At 37.8% G+C, this 12,359-nt stretch overlaps 1 protein-coding gene across 1 annotated transcript in view; it reads right to left on the bottom strand.

The window, feature by feature from the left end:
* The window catches only part of LOC130911193 (teneurin-4-like), a 599,534-nt gene extending 588,279 nt beyond the window's left edge, over positions 1-11,255 (bottom strand). The window contains exons 1-2 of the mRNA XM_057828990.1: positions 11,144-11,255; positions 10,733-10,768 (exon numbers count right to left, since the gene is read on the bottom strand). The gene's annotated coding sequence lies outside the window, so the exon portion shown is untranslated. The remainder of the gene's footprint in view (positions 1-10,732; positions 10,769-11,143) is intronic.
* Positions 11,256-12,359: the final 1,104 nt, after the last annotated feature.

Raw genomic sequence — 12,359 nt, 5'->3', positions numbered from 1 at the left:
CAAATCATGGTGGAAAATAAGTATTTGGTCAATACCAAAAGTTCATCTCAATACTTTGTTATGTACCCTTTGTTGGCAATAACTGTCAGGGAAGCTCAAGTTTGAACTCCGAGACAAGTATCAACAGATAACAAAATGAGAATAATGAATTAGACAGCCAAGGATTGCCTGCTTCGAAGACTTTATAAACATGATACATCATGGGTACAAAATGATATGACTCAGCTAGGAGCCGAGATCACCCAGAAAGTACGAAGCTGTACAATAGAAGCTGGACATTTATACTGTTAAAAAGGGCGGTGCCGAAGCGCCCCGTGAAACGAAACTTTACCCAGAAACAAAACTCATCATCTCGCAAGCCTTGGTATTTTTCTATACAAAAACATCTTTGAGCTGAGACCTTGAACACTGGTGCCGGGTGGAACGAAGATAAGAAAACAGTCCTCCCTTGGATTCATTCAGGGCATGTTGGAAAAACAAGGAATATAACAGTCCATATTTGGGCATATGGTGATACCGTCTACGATCGTCAAGGCCATGAGAAGGCACACTCAAAAAGATTATAAGAATAATACTCTATGCTATAATGTTCTCATGCAAGCATTACAAATGCATACAAAATATGAAATGTATAATGGTTGTGTTTTAAGCATGAATAAAATTCACAATAACAGAGGCCAAACGTTTTCTGTAACTTTTCACAAGCTTTTCACACACAGTTGCTGGTATTTTGGCCCATTCCTCCATGCAGATCTCCTCTAGAACAGTGATGTTTTGGGGCTGTCGTTGGGCAACACAGACTTTCAACTCCCTCCACAGATTTTCTATGGGGTTGAGATCTGGACACTGGCTAGCCCACTCCAGGACCTTGAAATACTTCTTAGGAAGCCACTCATTTGTTGCCCTGGCTGTGTGTTTGAGATCATTGTCATGCTGAAAGACCCAGCCACGTCTCATGATGTTTCCACCCCCATGCTTCACAGTGGGCATGGTGTTCTTCGGATGCAATTCAGTATTCTTTCTCCTCCAAACACGAGAACCTGTGTTTCTACCTAAAAGTTCTATTTTGGTTTCATCTGACCATAACGCATTCTCCCAGTCCTCTTCTGGATCATCCAAATGCTCTCTAGCGAACCGCAGATGGGCCTGGACATGTACTTCTTCAGCAGGGGGACACATCTGGCAGTGCAGGATTTGAGTCCCTGGTGGCGCATTGTTATTACTTTTGTAATAACAATGTTATTTGTTATTTATTTTACGCATTGTATTACTGATAGTAGCCTTTGTTACTGTGGTCCCAGCTCTCTGTAGGTCAGGGGTGTCCAAACGTTTTGCAAAGGGGGCCAGATTTGGTGTGGTAAAAATGTGGAGGGCCGACCTTGGCTGAGGTCCTTTACGTAGAACAATATATTTAAGCAAATGTTAGCAAGCCATTCTGTGCATCACATTTGCTTTATTTTTATTTTTATTTTTTAATTAATTTAGGGCTGTCAAAATTATCGCGTTAACGGGCGGTAATTAATTTTTTAAATTAATCACTTTAAAATATTTGACGCAATTAACGCACATGCCCCGCTCAAACAGATTAAAATGACAGCACAGTGTCATGTCCACTTGTTACTTGTGTTTTTTGGTGTTTTGTTGCCCTCTGCTGGCGCTTGGGTGCGACAGATTTTATGGGTTTCAGCACCATGAGCATTGTGTAATTATTGACATCAACAATGGCGAGCTACTAGTTTATTTGTTGTTTGAAAATTTTACAAATTTTATTTAAAACAAAAACATTAAGAGGGGTTTTAATATAAAATTTCTATAACTTGTACTAACATTTATCTTTTAAGAACTACAAGTCTTTCTATCCATGGATCGCTTTAACAGAATGTTAATAATGTTAATGCCATCTTGTTGCTTTATTGTTATAATAAACAAATACAAGACTTATGTACAGTATGTTGAATGTTTATGTCCGTCTTGTGTCTTATCTTTCCATTCCAACAATAATTTACAGAAAAATATGGCATATTTTATAGATGGTTTGAATTGCGATTAATTACGATTAATTTTTAAGCTGTGATTAACTCGATTAAAAATTTTAATCGTTTGACAGCCCTAAATTAATTATTTCAACAATCTCACAACTAGCCTCTGTGGCGTTCTCTTTCGACTCTCAGGCTCTTGCGAAATACTGCTGCTGTAAAATTAAACTAGCTTCAAGTTGCTTCAATTTCTCGCCACCTATCTTCCCTGTAATCTTGTCATACATGTCAGCGTGTCTTTTTTGGTAATAGAACCCACTCACCAACGTCACACAATGACGTGTCGCTGTATCCGGCCACCGTATTGTCCGTCATTGTTTATCTGTGTTCTCAATGGTTTCAATTTGTCTTGCAATTTATAGTGCAATTCATGGAAGCCCCGGTGCTTTCAGACGCTGTAAACTCATTGGATGCGTTGCATAAAAGGCGTTATGTGGAAAAGCTTTAGTTTATCCATTCGCCAGATCCATATTTGATGCCTGAATCGATATTTTTCGACCCGCTGTCTTCGCCCTCTCTGCCTGACATCTGCTACCCTGATATCTACAACTATCTTGTCCACAGAAACTCAGCCTATTCTCACGAAACTTTGAAAAACTTTAAGAGCAGCACTCTAAGCAACATTACCCCGTGTGACCCTTTACTTTCAATTTTCTAAAATGGCGACAATCAATAAAAAAAAAAGTTGACTGCGATCCCCGACGCTTCAAGGATAGGTGGATATTGGACTATTTCTGTAATAAAATACGCAACAACTGTGTCTGCCTCATTTGCAAAGAGACAGTCGCTGTTTTCAAAGACACGCTGACATGTACACAACATTACAAGGAAGATACGCAGCGAGAAATTATAGCAACTTGAAGCTAAGCTAGTTTAATTTCACAGCAGCAGTATTTCGCAAGAGCCCGAGGGTCGAAAGAGAACGCCACAAAGGCGAGATTGTTGAAATTACGAATTTAAAAAAAAAATAATAAAGCAAATGTGACAAACAGAAGGGCTTGCTAAAAATTGTTTAAATATATTGTTCTACGTAAATCAGCCAAAGCCCCCCACATTTTTACCACACCAAATCTGGCCCCCTTTGCAAAAAGTTTGGACATTTAACTGATGATCCGTAGACGAGGCCAGCTTCTTTCACTTGGTACCAGCTAAATATTATTCAAAAAATAATGATGGCGGAAGAAATAAACATCTTGAAGTTGAAACTGTATGTTGTCGGCGATTAGCCTCGCAATGATCGCAATGAATTGTTGCATATTTTAGAGAAGAAATACAGTAGTCCAGTTTCCACCTATCCTTGAAGCGTCAGCCGTCACAGTCAACTTTTTTTTTTTGATTGTCGCCATTTTACAAATGGGGAATAAAGGGTAACACGGGGTAATGTTGCTTAGAGTGCTGCTGCCTATTAGTGGGTAAATGAGGAGCAGCATTTAGTGTGTAAGCTACTTCATATGCTGGTCGCAGTACTGCTGACCAATTTACTAAGTCTGTGTGCGGGCCAGACGTTATTGATTTTATGACAGAGGCTGGGGGCCGGATGAAATTTGACCACGGGCCGCATTTGGCCCCCGGCCAGGACTTTGGACATGGCTGCTGTAGGTCATTCACTCGGTCCCCCCGTGTGGTTCTGGTTCTTTTTTTTTTTTTTTCAAACTTGAATTAAGTAAAAAAAATTACAAATCAACAAAATACTCTTTCATTGGATTTTAAATAAAATACATTTAAAGAAAATTTGAGAATATTGTGATATATGATTGTATGAATATATTTTCCCCTCTTTTATTTCAACTTAAAAATAAAATATTTAGGGTTTTTTCTGCTTTATTTTTAATTAAAAAAAAAACAAAACAAGACAAAAGATCATAATAAATGTATATATCCACTATAGTTGAAGGGAAAAGCCAAAAGAAAAAGAAGATTGTAATAGATCAATAAAGAGACAATCATATACGTTAACTCTAAAAATAAATACTACAAAATAAATGGGTAAAAAAATTTGTATGATGAATAACTAAAAAAAAAAAAAAAAAACTGGCAGAAATTGACAAGTAAAAGTCTCAAAAAAGACGCTTTGGACAGTTTTTAGGTTAGCAATAACTAATAATAATAATGATTCAACTGTCGATTCATTAAATCATCAATTAGTCATGGCAGCCTATAACTGGAAGACATAACGGCCCTCTGAAGAAAACTATAAGTCCAATGTTGCCTGCAACAAATGACTTTGACACCCCTGGTTTAATAAACCGGTATAGAGAATAGCGCGTTAGGCTACAGTAATCCCAGCGTCCAATAAACAAATAATACTCCTAAACTGGACTGTTTAACCTTTCTAGTATCTAGGGAAGCCTGACCTTTATGCGGAGATGAAGCCTCTTCCACTACATTAGAGTCTGAATCAATAGGGTGGTCAGCTTGAACCTCTGATGAAAATAGAAAACCACCCACCGAGTTTGCTTTTTTGTTCTGCGAACGCCGTCGGATTGATTGACATGTTCCACGTCAATCGTGGAGACTATATGGAACATGATATGGATAATTATTTCCTATTTGGAAAAATGTCAATATTTAAAATGCTTTTTGACCGATGTTACATTTCAGCATCATGAAGAAAAAGACTACCTTTCAGAAAGTTGATCCTTTTTTTTCATGATTTCCTGTGGAACTTTTTTTAATTAACCTCCTAATTAACCTTCAGCGCTTTGTGTTGACAGTTACGGCCATTTTTTTTTTTCTGTCATTTTCCCAAATGAGTCCGGATGCGTGGCCGCTCTATCCCGTCGCATTATCGACCAGCGAGCGCTCGCCTTTCCACCCGTTTGCTTATTGTGAGATGACCCGGTCCGTTCACGTGACCTCGGACGCGGGTGAATTGATGAGTCGCTGATAGAGAGGTCACCAAAGGGCGCGAATGGAAGCTATCTGGAGCAATGGTTGTTATAACAGAGGGTGATTATCAAGTTTCGTGTTAGCCTGAATGAATGAGTTTGGGAAGCTGCTGGCACTTGCTTTTCACCAAAATTTCAAATAACAAAAAGAAAATACTTTTAAGCATTGACGGCGATAGACGCAGGGGTGAAAGTGGCTAGAATTTCTTGCCAGAACTACCCAACGTAAATTTTATGTATTTATTTTCTTTTTTTGCTGGGAGGGGTGGGGGGTGGGGGGGCAAACCTTCTTAAACTACTGAAATGCAAAGAAAACGGTTTTAGCAGTAATTTCTATAACACATACGAAAACTGATTTTCATTCAAATTTGTATTTTTTCAATGATTTGCAAAATAAAAGTTAACATAGGATGGATATTAAAATTGAATATTAAAATTGAATATTAAAATTGAAGGTAATGTAAACATTTTTTTAAAATAATTAGGGCTGTCAAAATTATCGCGTTAACGGGCGTTAATTAATTTTTTAAATTAATCACGTTAAAATATTTGACGCAATTAACGCACTTGCCCAGCTCAGACAGATTTAAAAGACAGTAGAGTGAAAGGCCCACTTGTTAATTGTGTTTTGCGGAGTTTTGCTGCCCTCTGCTGGCGCTTGGGTGCGACTGATTTTATAGTGTAAGTAATTATTGTCATCAACAATGGCGGGCTACTAGTTTATTTTTTGATTGAAAATTTTACAAATTTTATTAAAACGAAAACATTAAGAGGGGTTTTAATATAAAATTTCTATAACTTGTACTAACATTTCTCGTAAAGAACTACAAGTCTTTCTATCCATGGATCACTTTAACAGAATGATAATAATGTTAATGCCATCTTGTTGATTTATTGTTAATATAAACAAATACAGTCCTTATGTACCGCATGTTGAATATACAGTGGGGAGAACAAGTATTTGATACACTGCCAATGGGTTTTCCCATTGGCAGTGTATCAAATACTTGTTCTCCCCACTGTATATATCCATCTTGCGTCTTATATTTCCATTCTGACAATAATTTACAGAAAAATATGGCATGTTATATAGATGGTTTGAATTGCGATTAATCACGATTAATTAATTTTTAAGCTGTAATTAACTCGATTAAAAATTGTAATCGTTTGACAGCCCTAAAAATAATATATAAGTAACATACATTCAGAAAAATAAGTACAAATGACTTATATTATGCAGAGTGAAATGGAATATATTTTCAAGATCGCATTGACTTTTTTTTTTTAAATCATAAGGAAATAAATAAGTAGCCTAACATAAATGAACAAATATAAGTCCAAAGTGCCAATTGAGAGCTAAGATGTTCTGAACCTCCCCATCAGAGCAAACAAAACTAAATATGATAAGTAAGCCTCCTCAACTCTTTCGTTTCTCTTAAAGATTTGATCCATTTTATGTTGCATTACCCTTTTTTGGGTCGCATCAATTCAACAACCTTTTTTTTTTTTTTTTTTGCTGTTCCAGAAAACATGCACATTTGAACCAATCAGAGGTAACTATCTCTGCTGATCACATGTAAGTATGTCATCCAATTGAACGGATAAATTAATCCAGGCGTTTTTGCTTTGCTGCGTGCATTCGCACATTGACGTGATTCGTCATCGTCAGATTCGGATAACTGCAGCAGCTGGGGAAACCTCCATGCCGTCCGTGGAATAAAATATATAATAAATATTGGTGGAAACGGATTACGTGACACAAGCACTATTATTATGCTTGTACCGGAACAGCATTCCGGCCCTGAATCTTATACCGGAACTGCGTTCTGGCCCTGAATCTTATGCCGGAACTGCGTTCCTGACCGTTCTGGCCCACTTTCACCCCTGGATAGACGTCCAATCTTTTTGGACTTTGAGACCGGCGGCAATAGAGTTCTACTCGCTGAAAAACAACACAGATATTTTTCAAAAACGATTTGCCATGGGTCTGGAAGAAAGAAAAACATCTTCACCTCTTAGCCTCAATCATGTTTGTGATGAATTTTTCCCTCCCCTCTGTTCATTGTTAGCAAATGCGCCAGGTAGGGAGAAGAATAGGTGAGGGAGGTGCAGAGGTCAGCCGCATTTGTTTTTTTTCCGAGTGGGAGATGCGAACGATAAATTGTCGATAAAACTGCTCTGATGTAGCCAGCGGTTGCCATTTGAATTCTGATGTATGAGATATCTATGGTATTTTTTATATTTCATAGTATAATGCTAATATTGCTATTGAATTATTTTATTTCACTAACTGATTGCCTATCATTGACAAGGACTGATGTCAAATCCATTTAAACTAGGAGGACTTGCTAAGAACTCTCATGTTTGAGTGTCATTGACGGAGCTAGATTAAAATATGTCGTTTAATTTTATTTGTACATACAAAAACGGTAGATGAATTAAATAAAGTTCTAGTCCAAGTCCTGGGCTTTCCTCATCCTTAGACCCTCCATGTCGGCAAGGAAAAACTCCAAAAACTCTTTGGAAAAAATGAGAAAGAACCACAGTCAGGAGAAATCCACTCCCAGGATGGATAGAGAGGATGCACCAAGAATGCTAATGGGAATTAGCAGACAGAATTACAGTTGATAAAATTTTAAAGGGGAAGTTCTGAATTTTTGAGATTAGGCGTTGAGGTAGCAAAGCAGAAGAATTGGTTAAAAGTAATTGATAAATTACTTTTAAAGTAACTTAGTTAATTTGATAATAAAGCAATCAGTAAAGTAACTACCGTAATTTCTGGACTATTGGGCGCCCCTGATTACAAGCCTCACCCAGTACATTTTTAAAGGAAAAACCATTTTGTACATACATAAGCCTCTCCTGCCTATAAGCCGCGTGTGCCCACTTAGTAACAAGAGACATTGACAAAGAAATAGTTTTCAAACTTTTAATAACAGACCTTAACTTTTTGTTCCAAACAGCGCCGGCAAACACAGCGGCACGGAAGTTACAGTTGTGGTCAAAAGTTTAACTAACATCTTCCTCGACACATATATTCCATGTGTCTCACTCCCACATTCTATGCTCGAGCGCCCCTGGTGGCCGTCAGAAAAATACACAAATTTGCCGCATCATTGCACACGCCGCAGGACCCAAAATGAGGGAAAAAAGTAGCGGCTTGTAGTCCGGAAATTACGGTAGATTAATTTTTGAGGCGTCATCAGTAATCGGTAATTAAATTACTTTTTCAAGTAATCCATGACAACACTGGTCACAGGTACGTAGAATGACCCCGCCCCAGAAAAACAAACAACTGAGAACACAAACATGACACAATGTGCTCGATTAGTTAATTACTTAGATCAACGACCACTCCAAACGATTACTTGAATATGGAAATAGTTATTGATTACCATGTTTTTTTAGAATATAAGATGCACTTAGAATCCTAACCTCTTTTTTTTTGTTTTTTTTGTTTTTTTTTAAGAAAAACTGGGGCATTAACTTATCGACTACCAGTGACAATAATAGATGTTCAATTAATTCAAACTAGCAGGACTGGCTGATAATGCTCACGTTTCAATGCCATTGATGACAATAGGCATCCAATCCATTATGACCAGTTTATTCGCCCCCTTCAGTCAAAATGGATTGGACGTCTATCGCTGTCAATGGCAGCCATGAGTGGATTCTGATTTTGTTTTGACATGGTTAAAATTTCATTCATTCGTTCCCTGCTAGCCCCTCCCAGTTCAATTAGATCGAATGCTTATCGTCGTAAATGAAACTGACTTGCACACTCCAACATCTGCCAACAACACTATAGAAAAAATCCCAATTGATGTCATTGATTCTCTGAAGTGTATGATTGTAAAATAGTTAAAAACTCTGGGCATGCAAACCACAGTGTCAGGCGTCCTTTTGAGTTCAAGTGGCCTTGAATCTTGGACTTCAGATGCATCATCTTCCCGGGCCATCTGTCTTTGCATCTCGGACCGATATGAACTTGATCAAAAGACAGTGGCTGGCCCAGGAGCAAGCTAATGTGCTCATTAACATTGGCCGCAGTGCCCGTCGGCATTCGCTGTGCATTAATGAAGTAACGAGCGGCGCCAAACAATAGCTTTGGAATGCTCGGCCAGCCGCACGCGGGTGCTCCCTAACGACACGACCGAGTCAACTTGGCAATGATCCAACAAGAAAAAAAAAAAAAATGGAAGGCTTTTATTCAACAGTGCTGTAATGTTATCAAGTCATGCTTTTGTAAAAGCTTTACTGTACCCTGGTCGGGTTTTTATTTTGACATGCAAAGTGAAAAAGGCTCCATGTGTTGAAAAATAAAACCTTACAATGAGGAGGTGCTTAATTTTCAGGAAGGGATTTTTTCTTCTCCCAAAAAAAAATGCTAAAACAACTTCTCTGTTGTTTTGGGGTGTGGAACTTTAATGAATCAATTACAATTAATTACAAAACATTTAGGACCTACAACAAATTACACAATAAATTCCAGGTTGCATTCCAATCACAGAACCTTAAAGTGCGTACGACAAGAGGAAAAAAGTCTTAAATAGCATTATTATGTGAATTAGAATCATATTTTCAGACGATTCGACTATATACAACAATTTAGCAAAGCGCAGATGACGAGAAATTAGTCTTTTAATCTGCCGGTTAGCCCCGCCTACAATTATAGGGCTCTAGCTTCCCCAACAGGTGGATGACGTCAGTGGGAGAATGGGCTCATCGGTTTTACTATTCAGCCCATTGAGGGGGAATTGTTCAGACCAAGGAAAACGCGACGAAGAGAGCCGCAAAATGTCATTGTTTCAGTCTCTCTACTCAAATTTTTTTTTACAGGATATTCTTTTTATCCACATATTTTCCCCCAATAGCTAAATAAATGGCATGGTCATGACAAATAACAGTCTTGTGCTAAATGTAATATGAAATAATAAGAATGCATTTATTCAGGACAACATGGCAAAATTACTCCTTATTAGTCAAAACTGTCGACTTCACCTTTACTGTCGCAACTCCCAAACGATATTTTATGCCACCTAAGTCGGGCTTATGTCATTTCCCTTCCCCGGCTTCGGAGAATGTCAACAAACCAAGAGGCGTGACAGCTAGCCGACACGCTAACCCGAACAGAGTGATGCTTCAAAGCGGAAAATCCCACATAGCTAGCCCGGATCATTTCACATGACGACTGGGTTGTCCATTATCTTCGCCGATCGGCAACCCGCCTGGCGACGAACAAGTTAGAGCTCGTCATTCCCCTGTTGAGCGCAGAGGACTTGTTTGCGGGGAAGCGGCTGGACAATTTAGGTAACAGTATAGGTTACTGCTTACAAGGTCTATTTTTTTTTTTAAATATTTATTTTTAAGCACAACTTCATCTATACGAACTTTAAATACTGTACTATAACCTATTACATGACCATATTAGGCCAAATTGATGACACAAAAATCATCAAATTTCGACCAGAAAAACACTTCAACATTACCCTTCCGAGGAGCATGAGTGCCCTTGAGTGGAGGAAAAAAAATGTTACCTCTGATTGGTATAATGGAGTAATGTGGTTATTGTGCGACATGTCATTGGGGAAACAGACAGCCACTGTTGGCATCTCTGGCAAAAATAAAGTCAATTAAAAGGAAAAAAATAACGACTGTAGTGTAGCCCAAAGTAGCGGAGTAAGAGTAGTGTTTCTTCTTCACAAATCTACTCAAGGAAAACCAAACAGTACTGCGTGTTAAAACTACTCTAACAAGTATATTTCTCTCAAAAAGTTACTCAAATAAATGTAATGCTTTACTACTCACCTCAGGAGCTGATGCACACATTAGCTTGGCTGATGGCTACAGAAAGAGAAATTCAATTAAATCAGCACATTTCTTCTAAAATGATAATAATAATAATAATAATAATAATAATAATAATAATAATAATAATAATACAGTGTTATGAAAAAGTATCTGAACCTTTTGGAATTTCTCACATTTCTGCATAAAATCACCATCAAATATGATCGTATCTTTGTCAAAATCACACTGATGAAAATACAGTGTCTGCTTTAACTAAAACCACCCAAACATTTATAGGTTTTCATATTTTAATGAGGATACCATGCACACAATGACAGAATGGTAAAAAATAAGTATGTGAACCATCTGCCTGAGGAGACTAAAAAAGCAGTTGAAACCAATTTATTGTGTGAGTGTCCAATTACTCACATAGAGGGAATAGCGGGGCTCCAGATGCGCTGCATATACGAAAACTCGTGTGAGGCTGGGACGGTCATTTGATGGCGTTCATTTGTCTAATTTCTTAATGTGATCACGTGTGTATAATAAACTTCGATCACATGACTACTTTGGTTTAATTTTGCCACTTTCCCATCCGCTCAAGCTCAAATGGTGACACGTTTGTCTACTATATACACTGTATTGCAAAAGTGTGCACAGTGACGTGATCGTGTGGAACTTACAAACAAAAAAAATATCAAATAAGAGCGTACGAGAGCGAATCTAATTACATTGGATGGAATACTAGTAGATAAAAATGCTAGCGGTCAACAGAAATTTGGCACCCTGCCTCCTCTCTTCCTACCTCAATCACACTTTCCCAGGGCGTCACAGGTGGTATTAATTAGGTGACAGAGTGACAATGACACACCCACTCCAAGCACACACACTCATTAACCCTTTGCACACCAAAACAGGTTTTGCTCAAATTCCTGCCTCTAACACAGTTTTTACCAAACATTTGAAGTCAGGTGTGTGTCCAATCACTGATGAGTGGTTTAAAGCTGCCCTGCCCACTATAAATATACACACACCGGGCAAGAATTGTCTTGAAGCATTGTCTGCATAGGCGGAGTTTGACTTTTGGGGCAGGGGGGCCCAACATTTTGATGACCCCAGTGTCAACAATAAAATTAACTTACAAGAATATTTATAATAATTAGTTGACAATGAGTGTTGTTTCCCATCATTCTTGAGGGGAATTCTAAATCGGACTGCTTAGGCAATACTTTTCGCCAAGATCGTCATCCATTGAATATGGTACGCCCGCCGGTGTCGTGCCAATGTAGTTACCCCAGTCAAAAATTGTATCCCCTGGGCGGAGCCAAATGGAAGTCGATGTGTGTCTTTAATATTACATTTTTTAAAAATTGTTGCTTCAATCAAAATATATATTTTCAACCCCAAAAAAGTAGCTTCAATCAAAAAAAGTGAGTGAATGCAAGAATAAATTTGAAACTCGAAAAAAATTTTTTTTTTTTTGAGTAATTGAAGTAATGTTGATTTGTGTTTGGGCCACATTTTTGCAAGGAAATTTTTGTCATTATTCAATCAAAAAATAAGTTGCTTCAAAAAAATATATCTTTTCAAAAAGAAAAATCACTTCAGTCAAAAAAAGAAAAAATTCAATGATGGTAAAAGTTTT

The sequence above is a fragment of the Corythoichthys intestinalis genome, unplaced genomic scaffold (genome assembly GCF_030265065.1).
Source record: "Corythoichthys intestinalis isolate RoL2023-P3 unplaced genomic scaffold, ASM3026506v1 HiC_scaffold_23, whole genome shotgun sequence".
Taxonomy (NCBI): domain Eukaryota; kingdom Metazoa; phylum Chordata; class Actinopteri; order Syngnathiformes; family Syngnathidae; genus Corythoichthys; species Corythoichthys intestinalis.
Note: the sequence above shows the minus strand (reverse complement) of the source record. Positions and strands in the feature narration are given on the sequence as shown.